At 34.2% G+C, this 27,022-nt stretch overlaps 1 long non-coding RNA gene across 1 annotated transcript; it reads right to left on the reverse strand.

The window, feature by feature from the left end:
- Nucleotides 1-525: 525 nt before the first annotated feature.
- Nucleotides 526-27,022, reverse strand: LOC130234246 (uncharacterized). The gene is made up of 4 exons (XR_008838286.1): nucleotides 26,821-27,022; nucleotides 22,243-22,460; nucleotides 20,871-21,067; nucleotides 526-892 (listed from the first exon to the last, which is right to left on the reverse strand). It is a non-coding gene; the product is annotated as an uncharacterized LOC130234246 (long non-coding RNA).

Raw genomic sequence — 27,022 nt, forward strand, 5'->3', positions numbered from 1 at the left:
GCCAATACACAATAAACTGGAATAAAAGTAATTGATTCATTAAACCAAACACTATTAAACAACCAAAAGGATTTCAAAGTCAGGGTAAATGTCAGAATGACTAGCCAAGGAAAGCTTGCATCAGACGGGTTCATGAGTATTGCGCACCCATCATCACGCTAATATTATTAATAACTAATATTATTATTAACAAAAAATATAAACCATAAATACAGAGAATCTTCAAGTAACGAGTCTTCAAGTGGTCTCTTAATTTTTTGCATAGCTGATGTATGTTAGAGAGGGAGAGAGAGAGTGTTTGTTTGTGTGTGTGTGTGTGTTCGAGTGCACACGTAATACACCTACATCCTATATAAAACCTGTTTTTTATGAATTATAAAAACATTAGTACTCACAGACCAATTTTTAACATATGAAATTTTGCTAGAGGTTTTTTTTTTCATTTTGTTAACTTCTTTATCTAAAAGCTATTGCAAAAAAAGGCGACCATTACTAATTTTAAGGTAATAAAAGTTGAAGCTGGTGCCTGTAAACCCTCAGCAGAGCAAGTTTGATAGTCGGAGAGAGCTTGTTTTCAGCCGCTTCTACCACTACTGTTAGAGGATTACAGTAATAGTCCAGATTACCATCTCTCACATTCTGACCACTCAAACCATACCATAGCAGCTCATCTGATGGACAATTCTGGACAACAGCAGAGCATTTTCTTTTACCACTTCTCTCGTTCTCTGGTCTCTCTAGTGCAAGCGTTGCAGCGGTAGCAGAGGTCAGGGGTCGCTGAGGGTTTGGGTTTCCTGAGCACAGCCTCCTGTGGAACTCAGTCGGGCCGCTTCCTTCAGCTCGGCCCACTCGCTGCAGCCTCCTCTGCAAAAATATTAGTCTTCAAGCGGCACTGGGGAAAAGAAAAAGAGTTAGGGAGAATGTTCTTTTCCTCTGCCAGCTTTGATGGTACAATTATGGCTTTATCCTGATTTACGGAAATTCTCAGTGAGAAGAAGCAAGCAACATATGGGGAGGAATAATATGGCAGGACATGTTTCACACCAAAAATAGAAACAATTATAAAAAAAATGAAGTATTGATAAAATAGACAGATAAACTAACTAATATCCAATTAAATATAAAGATGCACATTTTAAGGCAGCCGACAAGGAAGTGTTTCTAATTTTTATTCTGCACAAGTTGATATATAAACAATATAAATAAATGTACAGACAAATTCATAAAAAAAGAAGAAAATTTTCATAATTACAAAAGAAACTCATTTATCAATAAAAACAACTCAAACTCTAAGGTAAAACTACAATAAAGCAAAAATAAAACTTGTGTGTATTAGGAAGCATAAAAATGTCATCTATTAAACAATCCCTTTTAACTTTTCTTTTAAATGAAGCCTGTTTACAACACATTCTAAAGGCCAGTTCCTTAATATTCTTTAAAAACATAAATTTAACCACTATACTGTGGTACTACCACAAAAAAACACTTCACAATGTATGATGTTTAATAAAGCTTTATAATATTCATTACGGGGGCAGCACAATCGCCTCACAGTAAGAAGGTCACTGGTTGGAGCCCCGGCTGGGTTTGCCAGTGATGTGTTGCAGCTGGAAGGGCATCTGCTGTGAAAAACATACGCTGGTTAAGTTGGCGGTTCATTCCGCTGTGGCGACCCCTAATTAATAAAGGGACTAAGCCGAAAAGAAAATGAATGAATGAATATTTTAAATAATGCATCTATCTATCTATCTATCTATCTATCTATCTATCTATCTATCTATCTGTCTATCTGTCTGTCTGTCTGTCTGTCTATCTATCTATATCTATCTATCCGTCTGTCTGTCTGTCTGTCTGTCTCTCTCTCTCTCTCTCTCTCTCTCTATATATATATATATATATGTGTGTGTGTGTGTGTGAGCATAATTTAACATAATTTGTACAAATAAATTAAAACAGTCAGAATTTAACATTTGTTCAGACATTTAGAAATAGAGCTTTAAACTTCATAGCACAGAGTTATTTTAAACATCCAAAATCCTTCCAAATTTCCAGATTCAAATTGTGTTTAATGTGATTCTGATCACTAATAATTTGCAAAAGGTTTCTAAAACACAAACATATTAAGCAGCTCATCTATATTATCTATTTTTCTATTTTAGCAGTTATCTATTCAAAATCCATGTGTTTGTGTAGGTTTGCAATGGAAGCTGAAGTTTGTCAATTTGTGTGTGTGTGTGTGTGTTATAGAAAGATCCCGGAGGTCCAGCCTCAGCTCTCTTTATAAACACATCAGCTGGGTTGACAGTGCACAGTAGGGGTGGATTGCAAGCCAGGGAACTGGGACACAGTCCTCATAAAAAATCACTTCTAATTTATTTCCCCCCAAATTGGAAAGTGCACGCTCACACCTGACTAAATCATCACGCGTCAACAGGAGACGGCCCCCCGCCGCACACTGCCGAAACCTGAGCTCGGCTTTGCTGCACGCAGGCAGAAAAAACACACCAATGCACTGCACACCCTGTAATGCATTCTGCAGATGTGCCGCTTCAGATAGTCCTGTTCTCAATATGCCTCCTGCTATATTATCAAATTGATCATTTTGCTCTTTTTTACACCCCAGGTTGGCCTCACAATGCCCTCTTAATGTTTCTCAGGCTCTGTCTCTTAGCTTGTAGCTACTGCCCTTCCTAATGCCCGTCCACCCCCCTGCTTTCCTTTCAGCTCATCTATCACTTCTGGGCCAGTTGGCATGTGCAAGCGAGGTGTCTGTGCTCAGCGTGCTTAAGCAAGAGGATTCCTTCGCCTGTATTAAACTCATAATCAGAGTTCTGATCGGATAATTTTACCTTCATGTTTTTCTCAATATTTCACAGACTTGTTCACACTCTGTCCTCTTTTTCTCTCTGTGGACTTCCAAGCTCTGATGTGGAGCACATATGGACACCAAAACCAATGTCAATTTTTGTGAACTGAGATTTAATCAGGACATGAAAGCAAGATAATGATTTATAGTTTGTTAGGATAGTACAAAATTTGGCTGAGACACAACTATTTGAATATCTGGAATCTGGGGGTTCAAAAAAAAAGTAAATACTGAGGAAAAAATTACTTTAAATTTTAACCAATAAAGTTCATAGGAATGCATATTGCTAATCAGAAATTGTCTTTTGATATAAGGACTTTGCAAAAGATCTTCATTTTGACACGTAAAATGTTTTTTGGCTATTGCCAAATTATACCTGCACTGTAAAACCCAAAAAGTTAAGGTAACTCAAACCATTTGAGGAAACTGATTGCAACAAACCATTTAAATTCAAAACCTAATCCTAATGAGTACTGTGAACTTAATCCATTTGAGTAAACAAAGCAATTTGAGCACAGTAAAACCCAATAAATGAAGAGAACTCAAACCAACTGAGTACTGTAAAACTCAATAAGTTAAGGCAACTCAAACCGGTTGAGGAAACCGATTGCTACAAACCATTTGAGTTAAAAAAACAAACTATACGAGTACCGTGAACTTACTCCATTTAAGTTGAAGTAATGAGGTATTTAATTAACTCATTACCTTCAACACTGAGTTCAAAACTCTTTTCAGATGAGTAGAACTTTCAGCAAGTTTTGAGTTAACTACACTCATTTCATTTGATAAAGTTGACTGTTGGGTTTTACAGTGAGTGCAACAACAGACGGCCCTGGGTCTCAGGTTTTATTGTGCAAGATCAGATGTAGTTCGACATAAATCTGACATAAGCCAAACAAACAGAGGTACTATCAAGAGGAACTGGACCAGGAAGATCTGACTGTTGCCATTTCAACACGTCTGAGGTAAAAACACCGCTGCAGACCTCTGAATAATTCCTGAACTGTACTATTAGGTGGGTATAGGGTAAAGAACTGACGTGGAAATCTGGAAATCTGTTGAAGGTTTAAACCATACAAAACATGGCCCATGCATTATTATCATTAGAACTGCAGGGTTAATTCTCTATCTGTCCTATAATCTGTGATAAGTTACTGAACCTCATACTGTTCCAAACCTGTACGGCTTTTGTCTTCAGAATACAAATGAAGATATTTTTACATTTCAATTTCAGTAAAATAAATCTTTAAGGACCAGAGACACAATGAATGAAGATATTTCTCAATTAAAGATTAGAATTATTCTCCCAAAACCCAACATTTCAAATTGTTTAAATAAAATTGTAAAATAAATCCACAGCAACCAAGCAGTTTTTTTTCTTTAGCAGTAAAACGTCTTATGAAGAGACACAAGTACTTTACTGTATACTATATTACTTCACTATATTATTCAGGTATAAACATTGATGAGCAAATATACACACAAGCTTAACTAAATCTGCTTGAGGCAGAAGAACAAATCTTATTGGTTCTTGTAGAAGCTCAAACCTGCCATGTGAAATACAAAAGCAACTCTCATTGGTTCTCACATGTCAAGCAAGCATGGTTAAACTTCTGAATGAAACAAAATTTCTGATTGAATTTGAACGCTGTTTGCCGATCAGACTTTAAATGTGAATGAACACCTAAACTTTCCCAGTGATGGGTTGCGGCTGGAAGGGCATCCGGAGGGTAAAAATGTGCTGGATAAGTTGGCGGTTCATTCCGCTGTGGTGATCCCGGATTAATAAAGGGACCAAGCCGAAAAGAAAATGAATGAACACCTAAACAAAAAAATATTTAATTATTTATTCTTTAAAATGATGTTCATTATTTAAAATGATCAACACAGGCTCATTGGGAATATGTGCCCACCGTTACATTTTTGAGAACCAAGAAGGCACAATGGAGGCACAGAAGACTGGATAGACTTCCAACTAGTGAACAGACTTTCTGTCAAAAAGCACAGCGAACTAAACCTTTAATAGTTGCTTTAACAATTTAAATACTTGTAAGGATGTGAGGAAAAAATAGTGGGGGAACTAAAAAGAATATTCATATATATCATTCTTTCATTTATTCATTCATTATCCTTCAGCTTAATCCCTTTATTTATCAGGCGTCACCACAGCAGAATGAACTGCCAACTATTCCGAAATGTGTTTTACACAGCGGATACCCTTCCAGCCGCAACCCAGTACTGGGAAACAGCCAATTACATCCAATTTAGTTTATTTAATTGACCTATAGTGCATGTCTTTGGACAGTGGGGCAAACCGGAGCACCAGGAGGAAACCCACACCAACATGGAAAAAGAATAATATGTTTAATTATCATTCTTTATGAAATACAACAAAACACATTCATGCTATTAAAGATTAGCTTTAGCAACATCCTCAAACAAACGTGTTCATTTACTGTACAGCAATGCTGCTGAACTAACAAACATAAAGATGTACTGGGATAAACCTTTTTCATGGAATATACAGATTGCATTGCATGCCAGCTTGCTTATATTGCAGATTCTTATTTAAGTCCAGTTGACGCATTAAGAAGAAACTGTGCTTCTAACCACAGATCAAAAACTAGTTTGCAATAATAGCAGTTGCAACTTTGCAATGCTTTTTCATTGTGCATAATTGGAACTATACATTAAGAAAAAAAAACAAACATTGTTTGTAATAATGGAACTCGCAACCACTGGCTAACAGTGCTTTTAGAAAACACACTCCTTGTAATGAGAATCATTCATTCAGAAAGTTTTTCGATTCCGAATGATTCATTCAGTAGCTGAACAACATTGGTTGTGCTGAATGTTTGATTGACTAAAACATATCAGCTCATAAAAGTAATCCACCTTTTTCTGACAAATATATGTGTGAAATACAGAATGGTAATGCCTCTGGTAATTTTCTCATACGATTAGTCAGTGGTGGAAAGAGTACTGAAAAATCATACTCTGGTAAAAGTACTCTTACTTGTACTAGTGCAAGTGGAGTAGAAGTATCTGTTGTAAATATTACTCAAAGTATGAGTAAAAACCTTTCAAATGTACTCAAGAGTAGTGATTAGTGAGTATTACGCTGTAAAAAGCTGATGCATTTACATGTCATTTGTGTGTACATGTGTGTAAACATAACATTCTGTAGTTCATTAAGTTATTGCCCAGCAGGCACACAACGTCATCAGACGTTAATATTACGTTAGATTTAGGTTGTGATGTCAGGTGACCAAAATTTTATGTCTAGCCAGCGTCCAAGGACAATGTTATTTTAATGTCCAATAATAACATCAAATGACGTTGATGTTTGGTTGATTTTAGGTTGAGAAGGTCGAGCCAACATCTTAAACCAACGTCATATGGATGTCAAATATTGACATTTATTCGTCAGGTATGGCAACTAAAATCCAACATCTGATAGACGTTATAGTGGTAACGTCCACACAACATTAAGCTGTAACATCATTAGACATTGATATGGGGTTGATTTTAGGTTGGACATTGGGTTCTAATGTCAACCCGATTTTCATTTACAAACAAAATGCAACGTCCCTACAGCGTTGGGGTACAACGTCAATTTGACGTCATGTTGATGTCTTGTGCCTGCTGGGAGTTTAAGGCCATTTCGGTCATCATACAGTAAACATCCATCATCTTCACATCAGTGACATGCATCTAAACATGTCTCTGGGTCAATGTGTGTAAAGAATTTGAACATTGTCTTGGACAGTTTTAAATCTTCCAATCAGTTTGCTGTAATTATAAATCGCCCATGTCTTGAGGTAACTTAATATGATGCGATTTACCTTATATGTGCGATCTGACTGGACAGGAATCACAGGACTGAAGAAAAAACAAGGTAGTGACTGCAGGTTGAAGGAAAATAGTGGAGTAAAAGTACCAATACAGCATTAAAAATGTACTCAAGGGAAAGTAAAAGTCCCCATTTTTAAATCTACTTAGTAAATTACAATTTCTGTGAAAAACTACTCAATTGCAGTAGTTTAAATATTTGTAATTTGTTACTTTACACCACTGCAATTAGTTCATTAGTAATACTCTATATTATGACTTGTGAGCTAAGCACTTTATTCTATAACAACATTAAAGCCTTCAAATCCCCAACAAAGCTGAACAGCACTGCATTAAATACAGTTCATCGTGCGTCCAAGTCTAAAACAAATAACATATACACAGCGGCCTTGGTTAAACTAAACCTATAATTCACACTCCGATTCCCTCCTAATGTTTAAGCATATCTTTAAAATAACTAACACCGCTTCTGAGAGCAGATGTAGAGAGAGTAAAGGTGAAAGGGAGATTCCACGGCTGACTAATGTCCTGGTTTGCTAGAGAGTGAAGGACAGCAGTAGTCAAAGGTCAGACAGGGTTAGGCTGTCAATGCTATGACATAGAGCGCTTTAACTCTCTCTCTCTGCCCTCGCTCTCTCTCTAGGGCCGTGCCAGATGTTAAAATCGATGTAACTACTGACAGGGCTATACAGATCTTTCTCTCAGCCTGTGACTGACCCTTACAACCTCTGTTCTCACAGCTGTTGTACTGTAGCGCAGTGTTTCCACTGAGATGGCAGGCAGAGCCGAAAGAGCAGGATGGATGAAGCTATAACTTATGCTGCAGAATGTTAAGCAGCAGGGTTGATACTTTCACTAATGCACGACACAATGTGAGAATGCTGTCAACAAAGACTACATAATTTGAATGTATGTGGTTGAAGGAGAGATGACGAACTATGTTTGAAAAATACAATTTACTGTTTAGGATTTTGTACAATACACTGTAAAAAATGACGGTTAATCCGTTATTCAAGAGGTTCCACATGTCATGATTCACACGTGTTTTTTCATTTATTTACATTTGTGAATTTAGCATTATTGAGGCAGTACGGTGGCTCAGTGGTTAAGACTGTCACCTCACATCAAGAAGGTCGCTGGTTCGAGTCCGGGCAGGACCAGTTGGCATTTCTGTCAGGAGTTTGCATGTTCTCCCAGTGTTCGTGTGGGTTTCCTCCGGGTGCTCCGGTTTCCTCCATAGTCCAAAGACAAGCGCTATAATGGTATGGTATGGGTCAACACCTTTATCAGGCTTGCACTTCCATTGTGGCATGGTGTATGACAGAAAGTTTCAGTCGATGTTATTTTCGCTCAATGAAATGTCTAAGTAAAGCTGTATGGATCGTTCACATATCATACGAGAAGCTCTTCTTACAAAGCAGATACTTTATACACATAAATCCTTGTGTATAAAAGTTCATTACTAACCATTCTATGAATAGGATTTGATTATAACTGCAGATCAATGAAATAGCCTACTGCAATGTCTGCAATTATATTAAATAAATAAATAAATAAATAAATGCAACATATATGAACACTAACAGACCCTTACAGTCTCTGATATGTTACCAATTACAGAAAAACTACACACAGCATACATTTAGTCCTTATTTGGGTTCAAAAACAACACGCAACATATAGCCTACAGTCAGAGCAAACTTCAAATCTGTATCTTATACTTCAACCGGAAACATGTAACCACTTGGTAGAAAGTAATTTCGTCATTCTGAGTTCATAATAGTCCAAAAGGTGATAATAATAGTTAAACATGGCAGTTTGTTCATGGTTAAGGTTGCTGAAAGAATCATTTGCTCCTTTGTCTTTTCCGACTTCTCCTTTGGTTTTTCACGGGTCAGTCTCGCGTTTGTCTGTTTCTGGAAAGAGCAGAAGCACTTCAATAATCACGCGCACGTTATTATCGTCAGCTCAAGAAGTTCATTATTTCAAATATTGTTTCCCAGGGTTGCAGCTGGAAGGACATCCGCTGCGTAAAACTGTCGGAATAGTTGGCGGTTCATTCCACTGTGGTGACCCCTGATAAATAAGCGACTAAGCCGAAGGATAATGAATGGATTGCATTATTGGAACTTGATCTCTGCTCTGTCCACTTTTGATGCTGGAAAATCAACTCTGCAGTTTAACAAAGTGACTTTTATTGAAAATATATTGTATAATTAATAATATATAGAGAAATACGTCTGTAAAATAACAGAAAAAAGTACTGGCAGTTTGTTACCAGGTTTTTAGTACTATAATTTATGACAAATCCAGGCAATATATCACTTTAAACAATTAAAAATGTCAATAGATGCTGTTGTTGTTGTTTTTTTGTCATACCTTTTAACATCAAAAGTTGTAGAAGGAAAGAGCTTTCATAAAGCAATTGAAAAGCATAAATAAATGCGGAAAAAACCAAGATGAATCACAAAATATGTAAAACTGTTAATTTACAGATATGTTTTTAGTTTCGAGTTGTTTACAGCAAAATCCTCTGAGTGAAATGTACTCAGTTTAGAGTAATTGGTCTCTCTCTAAATTGAGTTGAAGTTACTCAAGTTAATGAGACAATAAAAGGATTAACTAGGTGATGATTGAGCACTGATGATAAACACCTGCTGTTAATAAACAGAAACACAGAAGAGAAACACAAAACTACAACTGACTTCAGTCACAGCCTTGGATGAAATCTGCAAAAATTTAATACATTGATTCTCTCAAAATCTCAGCACAGGATCATTAAGCAATTCCACAAACAGCAGCTTTACTTATTACCAACCCCTTATTTATAGAGGAGCCAAATACTCTCTGAACGGAGTAAATTTTACTCAGAGGAATTTGCTGTGAATGCACTGTGTAAAAGTATGACAGGAATTCGTCCTGAGAGTATAGATGATCTCATGGAAAATATATGTTATGTGACAATATGTTATGTGTGTGTGGGGGGGCTTTCCCACAAGGATATAGTATCTGAAGATTTGTTCAGTTATAAATCGTATTAAATGTTTTTTAGGGGTAGGGGTATGATCAGGATATAGAATATAAAGTGTGTACAATATAAATCCTGGATAATAAAGAATAAAAGAAAACGTAAAAGTATGTTCTGAGTCAATCATAAATCTGGTATCTGTCGGTTAAGTCATCTGTGCTGCATAGCTTTCTTTTCGCTCTTCTCTTGATAAGATTGTTAATAATCACGGAAATACATTATGCCAATTTATTACAGCAATTTCAAGCAGCGAAAGGAGCTGTTTTTTACTGCTAAAAATAACTGGAAGCGGATGGTGCTGGAAGCCAGACACGTTACATTTACAAATGGCAGCACCTGCTCTGCATGAAAAATAAGGTGATAAGGAAACCTTAAGAATAATGTCACAGAGTTTGTTCATGACGTTTTGTATAAAGCACACAACATTTTTGTACTTCAGTCTTGGTCATAGTAATAATGTTATGTTTACATGCCTGTTGATTGTGATTAAAACAATTGATCTCAAGTTCTTAACATGGCAGATATGCTGGTGTTCATGTTTAGTATACAATAATAGCTTAGTTATCTACACTGTAAAAAATACAACTTGAAAAAAAAACTACATTTCTTGTTTGTTTGTTTTTTGGTGGCAAAAATTTAATACATTTATTTAACCTAAATCAAAATTTTGCTCATTGAGTTAAAAAGATTAGTTTGTGAGCAAAACTTTGCAACTTCACCCAAAAAAGCTTCTGTCAACTTGTTACTTTAAGTTGAGTTCATCTCAGACCTCCTCACTCGTATTTCTAACCCTAACAACAATGACAACAATAATAGTAACACCAATAATAATATTAATGTCATTATTATTAACAACAACAACAACAACAACAAAATACTACTGCAACAATGCTGACATAATTTGAAATTATTATTCATTTGCAATTTATCTTTTTTTTTGGGGGGGGGTGCACAGCTGCTGAAAGATTTTTAATGTGAATTTTCATCTCACATTTACCTAGTTCACTCTACAAAAAAAAAAACTTAGCGCATGTGGACTGTTAATTTTTATATCCTGTTATGTATATTTATTTAGGTTTTTCCTAACAAATTAAAAATTTAAATAATAAATCAAACACTCAAATGATCAAATAATAAATCAAAATGCATTCTCAAATGAGAAATCAAATGTATTTGATATTACATTTTCATGATCATCTCAGTGAAATCCTGTAATAATTAAATGACAAATCAAATGCTCAAACTATGATTCAAATGGAGGAACCGGTTTCTGCTGGAAGCTCATGATGGACTGATTACTAGGACTATAAAGACACCTCATTCACACAGACTCTTTGCTGAGTCTTGTTTTTCCCTGTGAAGCATTTCAAAGCATTTTTCTAATTCTGTGTCTAATAAATGTTTTGTTAATATTTGTCTGTTTTAGTAGTTTGTTTGTTCTGATGATGTTTTATTTCTTATTACCAATTTCCAAAAGAGTTTTTTGTTCACTCAACTTCAGACATTTTAGGTCAGTGCTGCTGATGTTTTCAAAAGTTAAGTACATGTCGGCGCCAATGGTGTAGTGGTTAGTGTGTCGACACATCTCAGGTAGCAAAGAATTTTGGCACAGATTTGGCATAAGTTAAGTGGCAACACACAATATTTGGGCCAGATGTAAAATATATTATTTGGCCCAGATATTTTATAATTGATATGTGGGCCATGTAAGTTTGGCCTATCTTGACCCAGTTTTAAAATACATTTTTATTATTTTCAACATATATGGCCCAGTTCAGGCTCAGTTATGGGTTATTAACTTGGCTAAGACTTGGCCCAGATATGGTCCATGTTTGGCCCTTGTCTGAAAGCCAGACCTGGTCCAGTCATGTACTGTAATTCACTGCATCATGTGGGCCAAGCAAAAACGGATTGTGTGGGCCAGAGCGGGGCCAAAGATATTTTGCTATGTGGGATGGCACTCCGGTGTTCACGGTGACACAGGTCCATTGCCGATGCTTCCCCTCACTCCTCTCCCGAAGCCTTCCTGTCCTATTAATTAAAGGTGAAAATCCCCAAAAATATACAAGAAAAAAACGAAAGGTAAAAAGAATTATGTTTTTTTTTGTTCACTAAACTTCAGGAGTTCTGCAGACAAAAAAATGTTCAGTTGGCACAATTAAAAAAGTTTTGTTACAGAGTAGTTCACCTCTTTTTTCTTGTTTTAACTTCCCTATTAACTAATAAAATATATAATATAATTCCAAAAATTCTAAATAAATTTTCTAAAACTCAACTTAAATAAATAAATAAATAAATATGTTAATATTTCAAATAAATATAAAAAATATTTGATATATTTTTGATTAGTCAAGTCTTGCATTAGCTATAGAATATTCAGTTAAATGTTTAATTGTATCATACTTTTGATCCATTTTGATGCTTCAGAGTTTTTAAATCAACCAAAAAAGGTATTTAGGATTACTTAAAGCAGTTTGGTTTGAGCTCAATTCTGCAGGAAGCAGAAGCTGCTCAGCCCTGCTGTAAAAATGTTTAGGAAAGGGTCAGAAACAAATGGCATGGAATATTCAGATGATATCATAAAAATAATACAGAATGTTTTATAGCATGAATAATGTCTTAAAGTATTTAGAGTGATTTAGTTTGTAGACACAAGAAAACTCATATGGTAGAGATGCCAGCACGTTTTTCTCATTCTGAATGTTAGCGCAGGGGATGAAAACTATGTTCTGGATTGTGTCACATTCGTGCGCTGGATGTTTTTACACCCTTACGCTCCCTTATAGCTGCAGTAATCTGCTAACCCGCTGGATTTCAACATTTGTTGAGCAATAGCCCAAAAACAATAATGCCACTCCATATTATCCCAACCATGCAAGAGCCTGTTAGACAGGAGACGCACAGGGCTGTGATTTGCATGGGTGACCACTGGGGCTAATAAGACAAGCAAACATTTTGACAAACAAACACATCTGTTAAGGCACTGTCTCAGGTGATTAATCACCCCAGTAATTGCGGTGTAGTCCAACAAGTCAGGTTCTGTGCTGTGGGAAACATGATCTGCGCTAATACAACCTGCAGTGCTGTGCTAAGTTGTGTTTGTGTTATTACAGCTTGTCCAGCTGCATAAGCAACAATGCCTTGAAGAAGCGAACACACCCCAAGACAAATCCAAGCCGTACAACATCACATTACTCCATCACAGCATCATAAACCGCCAAATTAAACACCAAAATACCAGACTGATCTAAGCACCTTCAAACTGAACATAATCATACCAAACAAATGAAAGTATAATCAAACACAATCGTAAACATTATCGTACCTAACCACATCAAAAACACAGTGTAACGCCATTAAGTCCTCTCAAAATAACCATTTCAAATACAAGCAAACCAACCCTATTGCTGGGTTCTTGGCTCAAGAACATGCCGTGTAAACGTAAAAGATCTAGTTTGCATTATGGAACAGAACTGGCAACAAATGGCCTCCCTTTGACTGAGACAAATGTTCACAAACATTTGGAGAAATCACTCAGACTGAAAATTCTGGACTGAACAAAAACTCAGAATTTAAGTCTGCTCTTCCTGAATATGAACTAAATTAATCATGCTCAGAAGGGGAATTTACTGAATAACAAAACTACATATCAACATTTCAGTCTTAAACTTTTAAACGAGTGGTCGTCGAGAATCTTGACAATCTTTTTCTAGTTGAAACAGAAATGACAGAGTAGAAACAAAGAGCATCCTGTTCGCTACTGTGCCTCATAGACATGTAGATTGACTTTTATTTGAATGAAATTTTGCCAGGAAAACCAAAAGGATGCAAGATTTTCTCAGACTACAGAGAGCCTCTATACCGTTCTTTGACAAATAAAGAAATGCTTAAAAAATAGTCATAATAGAGAAAAAACATTTTGTTCTGTAATGTTCATGAGTCATCTAAAGATAAGGCATTAACTCAAACTATACATGACTAGTCTTATGGCCCATTTGCATTGAGTGGTACAGTACGGTTTGGTACACTTTTATGGCCGTTTCCACAGTCAAAACATACCTAAATGCGAATCATACCATAACACTTTTTGGGTAAAAAAAAAGCACAACAAAAGGGTTCCAAAAGGCAGAGCTAGATGCGCAGCTGAGCGCTATTGGTTTACAAAGATACGTCACTAGCTCATACTCAAGCCAGAAGAATGAAAACAAAAGTATTTTTAAATACACATCCGAGACATTCCACCCGAATTAATAATGTGTGCCCTGTAGTTGTTTACAAGGCCGTCTAAAGCTATATATATACATATATACATATATACACATATATACACATATATATATATATATATATATATATATATATATATGAATGAAATAACCAACTTCTTGAGCTGATGATAATAACGTGCGCGTGATTTTTGAAGCACTTCTGACATCCGATCCTTTCAGAAACGGACAAATGCAAGAGTGAAGCTCAAAAAACAAAGGAGAAAATGATTCTTTCAGCAACCTAAAACATGAACAAACTGCCTTATTTAACTATTATCATCACCTTTTGGACTATTATGAACTGGGAATGATGGAATTACTCTCTAACAGAGGTTACATGTGCTGGTGAAGACTAAAGATACAGATGAGAGGTTTGCTCTGACTGTGGGCTATATGTTGCGTGTTGTTTTTGAACCCAAATAAGGACTAAATGTATGCTATGTGTATGTTTTTTCTGTGATTGGTAACATATCAGAGACTGTAAGGGTTTATTTGTGTTCATATATGTTGCATTTATTCATTGATTTTAAAGTATCTGCAGTATCTGTTTTCTCCTTCCACAAAGGGAAACCGAACTACAGGTAATCTCTCATTTAAAAAATATTAAAATACATACAGAATTTACAAGCAGTTAGAAAAGAAGTGCAGTGTCATGAACTTTTTGGTTTGTCTGATAAAAATAATGGACAACGTTGGCATTAGGCATTTAGACTGCCGTCATTTCAAAGGGGGTTGTGAATATTTGCCAATATATTTCACATATAAAACACAATAAAGTTAACTGAATTGTGTCTTGATTTATTTGTATCCGGCCAATTTACCTGGTTCTTGTATTTAAAAAAAATAAAATGACATTTGATTAAATATTTTAAATACAAAATACAATCTCTTAAATAATTTTACGCCACATTAAAGGGGTTTAAGGGGGATAAATCATTGGAGAAGCCATGTAGTTTATTATAAAATGTTAATTTAAAAAGATTGTTAGATTATTACAATTTAAATAAATAAATAGAAACATTTCCCAAGTTCTGTTTAGTAAAGACAGTTTAGTTTTAACAACTACTTTTGCCTTTACTTATTTTTTTTATTTTACTTTATATTTTACTTAATGTGAGTTAGGGTTGTCATGATACCATTAATTAATCTTATGATAATTTATCAGCTGAAGTATCACGAAACCAAGTATGTGATACTGTAATTCAGAACTTAAATTATAAAGAAAAATTCCAGACATACCGTATTTTATGTTATAATAGGCCTACTTGAATTGTAATTCATAATTCCCTTAAGGCTAAAAAGTATTATTTGCACCTCACTTCATCTAAAATGTATTCATTATTATTGTGTATTTTGTAGATAACCGACCAACACAAATACATTAAAAAAAGATACAAATTGTACAGAATGAAATTCGTTACAAAAAAGAGCTTTTATTCCAACAAAATGAGGCTATATGAAGAGCTCAAAAACTGTTTCAATGTTTCCTGTTGCTATTTTGGTTTTTTTTTATCTATTTTTCTTTTTCAGTCTTATCAGGTAACAATCCAAAGTAAATCAAAATGTTACTTTGTGAGTCATTCTTTTAAAGAGATTATCGCGATCGCTAATAAATCATATTTACAGTTGCAGAAATGAACTGATTTAGATGTGCATTCGAACTGAAGCGTTAGTAAACATGCAATAGGCTACCATAAAAGGCGCAAATTCTACACAGTTTTGCAACCTTAAAGGGCTCCACAAAAAAAAGGGTCTATTGTTGCACAAACGTGAGTATTTTAGTCACTTTTCCAAATGCAACATTATCTATTGTAGATAAACCATTAATGACGATACTACCGTTTACAAACTACAGACGAACCGCCAGTATTTCGGAGCCATAGTACCGCGATACTGCCATAGTACCGGTAAACCGTGCAACCCTAATTCAAGAATACTTCATTCAATTATTCAGTTTAGTGCAATTTAACGGCTTAAAATCTGGTTAATCAGGCAACTTATTCAATAACAGTGTTTTGTTCTATAGACAATCGATAAAAAATATAGTTCAAATAATACTGACCTTAAAACATTATTTAATGTAAAAACTGCTTTTATTCTAGCCAAACTAAAAAAATGGTTTCCACAAGAAGTATTATAGAAAATACTCTGAAAATTTCCTTGCTCCTTTAAACATCACTTGAGGAATAAATACTATAAACATTTTACAAGTTTTCTTCTCCAACTTTAGATCAATGCTGGTAACCATGATAATAAATATCATAATTCATCCTGTAAAATTCCATTTCAATTCATCATTCGGTAACACTTTATAATAACTACACACTATAAATCATTTATTAAACAATAGCAAATAGTGAATTCATTATCTGTTAAGCATTAACTCTACATTAATAAACGTTAGTAAGCAGTTTATAACTGCAGTTACAAATGCTGTATTCTTGACTTATAAGCACCTGTATAATGTGCTTAATACTTGTATTTTCATACTTAGTTAATTATTTATTTTTCATTACCAAATGAAGTATTGCATTATTTACAAACCGGTTGTATTTAAGAGAGGGTTTTTAGGATAATTCAGAATGAGTTAGTAAATGATCAATAAACTATTGAAATAAACATTTACATATCTTATTATTCAGGCATATATTACTAGTTAACTAATATGTTAATAAATGCTTTATTAACTCAACTTCATGCAATTGTGTGACCTAATCTAAAGTGAGGACTATTTATGCTTTATAAATCTCTTATAAATGACCATTAAAGGCTCAGAATCAAATGAACAATAATCTTTGCAATCTTATCTAACAAATAAAATTACTGTAAAGTTTAAACATTGCCTAATAACAGGAGTGTCAAAATACAACATAAAACTGGATAAAACAACAACAACAATATAATAATTTAACAATATAATAAGATGCAATGTTTAAACTCTACAATTATTTTATATTTTAGATGAGGTTGCAAAGATTTATTTTTCATTTGAAGAACAGTTTTATTTGTGTATCTTTAAATGAAAAGGAATGAATAATGTCATTTTTCCTGTTTAGAATTTAACTAAGCCTTTATTTGTCATTTCTAATGGATTTATAAAGCATAAATAGTCCTCACTTTAGATTAGGCCACAAAACTAGATGAAGTTGAGTTAATAAAGCATTTATTAACATACATAGTAACCCTTAGCATATGCTTGAATAATAAGACATATAAACGTTGATTTTAATAGTTTATTGATCATTTACTAACTCATTCTGAATGATCCTAAAAACCCTCAACTACTTCTAAATATAAATGGTTTGTAAATAATGCCATACTTAATTTATTAATGAAAAATAAATCATTAACAAAGTACGAAAGTACAATTATTAAGCACATTATAAATATGTTTGTAAGTCAAGAATACAGCATTTGTAGCTGCAGTTATTAACTGCTTACTAACGCTTATTAATGTAGAGTTAATGCTTAACAGATAATGAATTCACTATTTGCTCATGCTTGATAAATGATTTATAGTGTGTAGTTATTATAAAGTGTTACCCATCATTCTGGACAACTCCCTCCCATTTTTACTTTAAACTCCTCCTCTACACCATCTCATTCTGTCCCTCCTCTGCTCCAGCATCACCAAAGAGTGCTGCAGAACGAGACCTCCAAAAGAGGCTCCGAAACGTGGCGATTAGGATCTGGGTAAACCAACTCTGCCTCCTCTTTTCCTCCCTTCTTTCTTTGTCTCTCCCTCTCCATCTCCCTTTCCTTCAATCCCTGTGTGGCTGTATGTAACATCAGTAAAGCTGTCAGGCAGCTCAGCCAAGATAAACAGGCCGAGGGCCGGGTTCAGAGGTGAGAGGGGCTGAAATGTTTTTCCTAAGGAACTGAGGGACCCCTGGAGAACCACGGCTGGGGCCAGGCAAGGGCCAGCGGGGAAGACGATCCCCTCGATTGCCCTCTCCACACTAACACATTGGCCAATCTCCTCTCTCTCTTTTTCTTTCTCGCTCTCTTTCTCCTCGATCTGCATCTGTGTACACAAATACTCTCAACAGGATCCGCTTCACACGTACACACACACACACACTCATTCATTCACTGCACTGCCTCTTTAAATTACTGCTACGTCAACACAAAAAACTCGCATGCATATCCCTGTAAAAAAAAATCATGACAATGTGAGGTTTTCCATTACTTTAACTTAATAAAATAACAACTGCAACTTAATTTATAAGTAAAATATGATTTCATGCAATTGTTACATTAAACCCTTTAACTGCCTGCTCTACCAAACGGTTGACCATATTTTGACTGTTTTAAATAATGACTGTTAAAGTACCCTGTTTTAAATAATGGTTTACTCTACACAGCATTATTGGCTCACAAAAAAAATCCAACAAATATAATCCTGCTGCACTACCACACTTGATTTTGGTTTTATTGTAAAAAACAAACAAATAAGAAAACATTAAATGAGAATCTGAAATATTTTATGGCATACTTCCCAAAATAAAGATTAATTATATTGACCAATGTTTTATTTTGATTATGTTTTAAATAAATTGGTCTTCCACTTCATATTTTCAGATTTTTCATAGTATATATAATAATTCCAGTACTTTTAAACCAACTTATAAACATTTGGTAGAGCCTGGTATTTTAGAATTTATTGGATTTGTTGAAAAAATGCATGGAGTGTGTTAACTAGCGACAGTAGGAGTTAAGAAATGCAATCCAACATTTTTTTTCTTGGCGGGGCAGTTAAAGGGTTAAAGAGCTATTTCTACCTGATTTAACACTTTAAACTATTTTTTAAAAGAAACAAGCAAAAAATAATAATAATTAAAAATTTTAAAGTATCATATTTTAATTTTTTACATTTTAGGATTTAAATCTTTTAATTACAGTTAGGGGCAACGCAGTGGCGCAGTAGGTAGTGCTGTCGCCTCACAGCAAGAAGGTCGCTGGTTCGAGCGACATTGAAAATGAATATTTTTTCCATTTCTCAGTGAATATAGGTAATGTATTTTGGTGCATTTAAACAAAACAGATTTATTAAACGGCTATATTTATTTTAGTCGCCAATCATATTTAGAAATTAAAAGATAATACAATTAAATTTAAGGAAAATATTGCAAAAAAGTTGCAACCTACAAAATTTCAACTACATTTTTTTAACTTTTTCTTTTTTTTATTTGAATTTAATATTTTTCTCTAACATATAAATTTGGCTGTACTAGTTTTTGGACCGTTATCTTACATTGTTTTGTTAAATAAGCTCCAGATTTGGCTTTAGTACTGACTAATCTAATGTATATGCACAAATATAATATTGTAGAGCTTCCTATTAAAAATATGAATTTAAAAGAGAGATTTGTGAGGGGTGTACTTATATATGCTGAGCCAGAGATGGGCAAAATACATTGAAATGTATTTTAAAATAAAAAACAAATACATAAATTTTATGTGTATCAAAAGAAACCACAAAATACCGCTGCCAAACACGTATCAAAATAAAATATTTTCATATATTGGGACATTTTGACATCTTTGTGCAGATATCTTTCATCTTCATTAATTAACTAAACAGTGCACCTGCAGATCAGCTACTGATATTTGAAACACCCAATAAAGTATTGTAGGTATCGCCACTGTAGGACGTATTTTTATGTTGTCTGTCTTATTAGAGAGTTATAGACTCTCGGTTTAGACTTCTAAATAACCTAGTACACCGTATCTGCATTTGCACCTGCAGCAGACTGAGACTGATGATGTTCTGAAGCTCCTAATCCTGTTTTTCAGGACTGAGATTTTAGTCCATTACATTTCTTAAGCAAAGATGCTGAACTATAGCCACACTATAGCTATTATATATTTCTGGTCTTAGCATTGCTCAGTAGCTAGTTTAAACGGTTGTTGATTTGCTCCTGAATACACCCTCACTATTTGTCTGGTACTTTCTTTAACCATAACTTCCATCCATACTCCAACCACTGACCACCTTCAAAAAAATAAATCAGTTTTCTGTTCTGATCTCAAGCTTAGGCAAATAACTGAGAAAGCACCAATCAGAAGGCTCATTTCTATGATGTCATCATATACTTCAAACAAAGTATTTTTCAGTATTTTAGAAATACATAAAACAAGACACTAAAGTATTTTGATACAAAATATTAACTCATTTTCACAAACCCTATCAAATACAAATTACAGAATACTATTTTGTTTTTGAAATGCGTATTTGAAATACATGTATCATAAATATTGCCCATCCTTGTGCTAAGCACTGTACTTACAAACATATACGTTTTTTCAACAATAACCTTGTAGTTGAACCTTGTAGTTAGTTTTTTTTCTTAAGTGAACACACAGACATTTGATGTCAGGCATAAAAACAATAATCCACATCCAGCTGTGTCATACAGATATGCTGTGAAAATTAAATTAATTGGTACTTTTTGGTTACCTTTAAAAAATAAAAGTAAAATCTACAAGAGTGCCTGCACTGAATGTGAGCATATGGTATAGACCTGGTGAGGAGAGATATCAGTCACCCGAGAGTGACCTTTTTCCCTCTCGCTTTCTCTCGTCTCATGCTCTTTTCATAGAGAGAGTACAAACAAAATAACGAAAGAAAGAAAGAAAGAAAGAAAGAAAGAAAGGGAAGGTAACTAGGCACAAAAACTAGACTATAAAACTAGAATGGGGTGATGCATTAAAAGGAGGTGGAAAAATAGAGGGAGAACGTTCACTCGTTCATGCCAAGAAAAGCATGTTGAACTGAATTAGGACAATAAGATTGACAGAGCGCAGGAAGAAGAACAGCAGAGGGTGAGAGAGTTGGCTCTCTTTAAGCACATACCCGTTGCCTGCCATCTGGACCAGCGTTCATAACCCAGCTCAAAACAGAAGGACTCTTCTGGGATCCGATTCCTTTTCATCCTGCTGCTTCTCAAAGCAGATTCCGGTTCAGCGCTTCTGACCTGTGATACTGCAGCGTGGGGTAAACGGTAAAACTACGGTCACTTCTGGAGGTTTGAGAAAAGAATGAGCACAAGGCTGAGGAAAAAAAAAAAAGAAGAGTGTGTTTGGGATGACCTAGCAATTTCCTTTTAAATTAAAAAATGATTGCTAAATTAAGTGGTTTTGGATTTTTTTTTCTAAGATGTGAGTGACTTTTTTAATGCGGTAAAATGTTTACTTTTTTTGCATATATATATAATATACAGTTGAAGTCAGAATTATTAAACCCTGTTTGAGTTTTTTTTTTTCTTCTTTTTTTAATATTTCCCAAATTATGTTTCACAAAGTAAGGAATTTTTCACAGTATGTCTAATAATATTTTTTCTTCTGGAGAAACTCTTATTTGTTTTATTTCGGCTAGAATAAAAGCAGTTTTTAATTTTTTAAAAATCATTTAAAAGGTCAAAATTATTATGCCCTTTAAGCTATATTTTTTCTATAGTCTTCAGAACAAACCATTGTTATATACAGTAACTTGCCTAATTACACTAACCTGCCAAGTTAACCCAATTAACCTAGTTAAGCCTTTAAATGCACTTTAAGCTGTAAAGAAGTGTCTTAAAAATAACTAGTCAAATATTATTTACTGTCATCATGGCAAAGATAAAATAAATCAGTTATTAGAGATGAGTTATTAAAACTATTATGTTTAGAAATGTGTTGAAAATATCTGCTCTCCAATAAACAGAATTAGGGGAAAAAAATAAACAGGGAGGCTAATAATTCTGACTTCAACAGTACATAACATAATATTGACAATTATGGTCCTGTACAGCTATGGAATAAATTAAGAGATCACTTAAAATCCAGTCTCTCATATTGATTTGTAGTTTTGTGTTTGAGTAAAATACATATTTTTATTTTTATTCTTTTTATTCTAGCTGAAATAAAACAAATAATAGTTTCTCCAGAAGAAAAATTATTATCAGACATACTGTGAAAATTTTCTTGCTCTGTTAAACATCATTTGGGAAATTTTTTTTTTAATTCAAAGGGGGGCTAATAATTCTGATTTCAAATGTATTTATCAATTAAAACAATATTATATTATATTATATTATATTATATTATATTATATTATATTATATTATATTATATTATATTATATACTGTATTTAAACTATATATGATATTAACTGTTTGGATCATGAGACCGAAATTTGAAAATTATAAATACGTGACAAGAAAAAAAGGACAGCATATTCTTTTACCTGCTTCAGAGTTTTTTTCTTTCTTTCCCAGCTCGTTTCCTGCCACTGCTGCCCATCAATCTGCCTGGGCCACAATAGTGTGTGACAGAGGCGGGCAGGACCGCAGGGGAAGACAAACATTGGTGGACACACAACTCGCTTCCTCTTCCCTCCCGTCATGACACTCAGTCAGGGCTATGCCACACTGCCGGCCTCCCTCCTGCTCCACAGCATATCCTCTGTGCACACAAATACCCAGAAAAAACTTCCTGCCCTACAGTCCAAAACATGAGCAGTAATAAAACAACAAAAATAGACTTTATGTTGTTTTTGCTGCATGCTCAATTTACTTCTTTAAATAATGAGCTCAAACAAGACAGTTCTTTAATACGATTTACAGTTTATTTCTATTATGTATTTCTATTTAAAAAAATAAGTTCACTTCAGAATTTTGTGTTGGGAGTACATGAATAATTTTTGTTGGTAAAACCATCTGGGTGGTGAATGTGTATTTCTTAGATTTGCATGGAATAGATGGATACAGTGCTCTGCATAATTGAGTACACCCCATTTTGAAAATGAATATTTTTGTCCATTTCTCAGTGAATATAGGCATTGTATTTTGGTGCATTTAAATCAGTCAAATGGAAACTAAAAGCAAAGTTAATTTTGAAACAAGATGGAGTTGAATTATCTTGTGAGTTTATCTTAAGCGCAGTTTATTCTTGTTGAAGCAATCAACCCAATACTTACAATTCTGTCATCATTTACTCACCCTACAGCAGTCACAAACCTGTGAGTTTCTTTCTTCTGTAGAACACAAAAGAAGATATTCTGAAGAAAGATGGAAACTTCCATAGTATTTGCTTTTCTGCTCATGCTTTATTTTAAGTACAATTCTTGTACCATTACCTATAGAAATGTTAGCTCAGTAAATTACTTATTTACTGCTTATTAATAGTAAGGCAGTAGTTGGGTTTAGGTATAGGTAGGATTAGAGATGTAGAATAAAATCATACTTTATACAGTGCTCAGCATAATTGAGTACAGCCCATTTAGAAAATGAATATCTTTATCCATTTCTCAGTGAATATAGGCAATGTATTTTGGTGCATTTAAACAAAACAGATTTATTAAAGAGATATATTTGTTAAAACAACATTTTAGTCATCAAATATATTTAGAAATAGAAAGATAATATGATTAAATTCAAGCAAAATATTGCAAAAAACAAATTACAATCTACAAAATTTCAACTAAACTTTTACATTTTTTTTTTTGCTTCTCTTGATTTATCCTCTTTTTTAAATTTGTATTTAATATTTTTCTATAACATATAAATTTGGGTGTACTAGTTTTTGGATCATTGTCGTAATTTATTTTGTTAAATAAGCTCCAGATTTGGCTTCAGTCCTGACTAATCTAATGTATACGCACAAATATAATATTGTACAGCTTCCTATATAAAATATGAATTTAAAAGAGAGATTTGTGAGGAGTGTACATATATAAGTTAAGCACTGCAAGTACTAATAACAGCTAAAATCTTTTAATAGGAAGGCAATAACACCCGTAGTGAACAGTCTGAATAAGTGCTTAAGGTAAAGTTTTCCTGTTTTCCCTATTATGGAAGTCACTGTAATAAATGATATGGGGGAAAAAAACACTGTAAAAATGATTTGAACAATCAGTCATGTCAGAATATGTTTTTAATTCATTGTAACTTAATAAACTAAGTAATCATGTTCTAACTTAATTTTATAAGTTATGCAAGCAAGTCAGTTTAACATAGTATAAGTTTAATGGACTCATAAGGTTAATTTGATTAAGCTCAAAAATTCAAGACAAGCAGGATTTTTATAGTGTAGCTTAGGGCTGCACAATATATGATTTTAGCATCGATATCGGCAATGTGATCATTCGCAGTAGTCACATCGCAGGATTTGCAATGTTGAGTTTATATTATAATTCATTTGCATGTGTTTGATGCTTATGATTGTATAATGATTTTTCAGACATAAGAAATTGTACAATTTGTGACTATAACTACGATTAAATTAATTGTATATTTTTCTTGATTATATTTGTTGATTGTTTTGCATAAAAATACTCATAACATTTGCAAATACAGAAATGCACTGCAAATTTGGCTTCAGTACTGACTTATCTAATGTATATGCATTAGTATACGCACAAATATAATATTATATTATAGCTTCCTATTAAAAATATTAATTTAAAAGATAGATTTGTGAGGGGTGTACTTATACTGAGCACTGTATATATTGACAAAAAGCGTCATCTTAAGTGGAAGACTTGATAGTTTAATCTTCACTCATTTGGATGATTTTGAAGAGTTTCGAAGAAGGTTATTAAGAACATTATTATTAACAACAACAACAACACTATTTGTTGCTTCAGTCAATGACCAGTAACTTTGCTAATGCCAGTTCATGAGATCAATCTCTTTTTAATTGCCCCATCCATGTTACATATACAAACATCATAAAATTAGTTCTTCTTTGTTCGTTCTTGTTGTCCAACTTAATAGGGATATTTCAACTCAAAATAAAAAAGTACTTACCATCCTTAATTAGTTCAAACCTTTTAGTTTATTTTTTTCCATTGAACTTGCAAAGTAACTACACTAGTGCTGCACAATCTAAAAAAAAATCTAGCATTGCTGTTATTTTGCGATATATATTGTGATATGAATAAAAGTTTACTATATGACTTAATGTCTCTATTTAGAAATAAAGTATACTGTTAGATCAATTGGGATGATTCTGCAGTGGGAGTGAAGCCAAATCTGGCGCTTATCTAGCATAATAACTTACAATAATGGTCCAAAAACTAGTACAACCAAATTCATGTGACAGAAAAATAATAAATACAACTTTCAGAAAGAGGATAAATCAAGAGAAGCAAAAAAAAATTTAAAGTTTAGTTGAAATTTTGTAGATTGTAATTTGTTTTTTGCAATATTTTGCTTGAATTTAATCGTATTATCTTTCTATTTCTAAATATATTTGATGACTAAAATGTTGTTTTAATAAATAAATCTCTTTAATAAATCTGTTTTGTTTAAATGCACCAAAATATATTGCCTATATTCACTGAGAAATGGATAAAGATATTCATTTTCTAAATGGGCTGTACTCAATTATGCTGAGCACTGTATAAAGTATGATTTTATTCTACATCTCTAATCCTACCTATACCTAAACCCAACTACTGCCTTACTAACTATTAATAAGCAGTAAATAAGTAATTTACTGAGCTAACATTTCTATAGGTAATGGTACAAGAATTGTACTTAAAATAAAGCATGAGCAGAAAAGCAAATACTATGGAAGTTTCCATCTTTCTTCAGAATATCTTCTTTTGTGTTCTACAGAAGAAAGAAACTCACAGGTTTGTGACTGCTGTAGGGTGAGTAAATGATGACAGAATTGTAAGTATTGGGTTGATTGCTTCAACAAGAATAAACTGCGCTTAAGATAAACTCACAAGATAATTCAACTCCATCTTGTTTCAAAATTAACTTTGCTTTTAGTTTCCATTTGACTGATTTAAGTAGAAATAACACAATTCAAATGTGTGAAAATGTACACCCTAATCATATTAAGTTACACCAATGACTTCTTTTTTTTTGGAGTGCAGAAGACCTTTTATCTATTGATCAGGTTGTGACTCTGTTTGTGAGCCGTATACATACTTCCAACACTCCAGGTTCAAACGCATATGCAAACGACATGATATGGAGAGACCCTGTTGCAATTATATTATTTTCACTCGAGCTTCTTTCCTCCAGTAGCCCTGAGATGTCCTTTCATTCTGCTCTCTCTCGCTCACTCAGCATCTGTTACATCTAAACAGCCCCACTTAACCTCATCTCTGTCACTTTCTCCGCCGGCAGCATGCACATACACACAGAGGGGCATACTTTCTCCCAGCTCCCTCAACAATGCATTCATGACAGAAAAGGAGAGGAGAAATCCTTAGTAAAATTACTGGAGGACATTAATCATTAGGGCAGATTATAAGCAGCCCCTGTGCTGCCAGATGCTTCTCTGTTTGAGCCTCTGCACTGCAATCTCAGGGCACTTCACCTCCGCTGCTGCTGCCTCTCAGGGAGGACGGCCATTGTTTCTGGCCAGCTTTTATTTCTTTATTCCTAACATTTTTTAAATAAGGCGCATTAGAGAGGTCTCATCATCTTTTCCCGCTTTTCAGCCCTCCTCAGCTTTGAACTTGGGGGCTGAAAACCACAACCCACTTCAGAACCTTTAGCCCTGTGTGGCCGCAACACACACACACATATATATGCACATGCACAAACCCACACATACGCCACAAAAGACTTGTTCCTCCATAACATGGTGCTTCAGGGCTGAAAAATAGTCCTAGGAAAGGTTCTCTAAAGGCAACAAAAGGCTAAGGGGAATATAACTACACGTGCGCACACACACACACACACACACACACACACACACACACACACACACACACACACACACACACACACAGGGCTCTCTTAAAGGATTAGGGTATGAGAAGCAGTATTTAGGACTAAAACCACTAAAGTAGGGTTACTACCTTAGAAACTCTCTGTAGGAGTGATAAGTAGTCTCCACCTCCTCTCTCCTTTGGTTGTGCGAAATTGAGTTGCTGTAATAATAGTGGTGCTCCACGGCTCCTGTGCTGTTTGGTGATGCGGGGAAAGTATTTTAGTGATTGCATGTTGCACACGATGGGCTCATACCTGTCGGCTGTGTGCACAAACAGACAAAATCATAGG

The sequence above is a fragment of the Danio aesculapii genome, chromosome 8 (assembly GCF_903798145.1).
Source record: "Danio aesculapii chromosome 8, fDanAes4.1, whole genome shotgun sequence".
Taxonomy (NCBI): domain Eukaryota; kingdom Metazoa; phylum Chordata; class Actinopteri; order Cypriniformes; family Danionidae; genus Danio; species Danio aesculapii.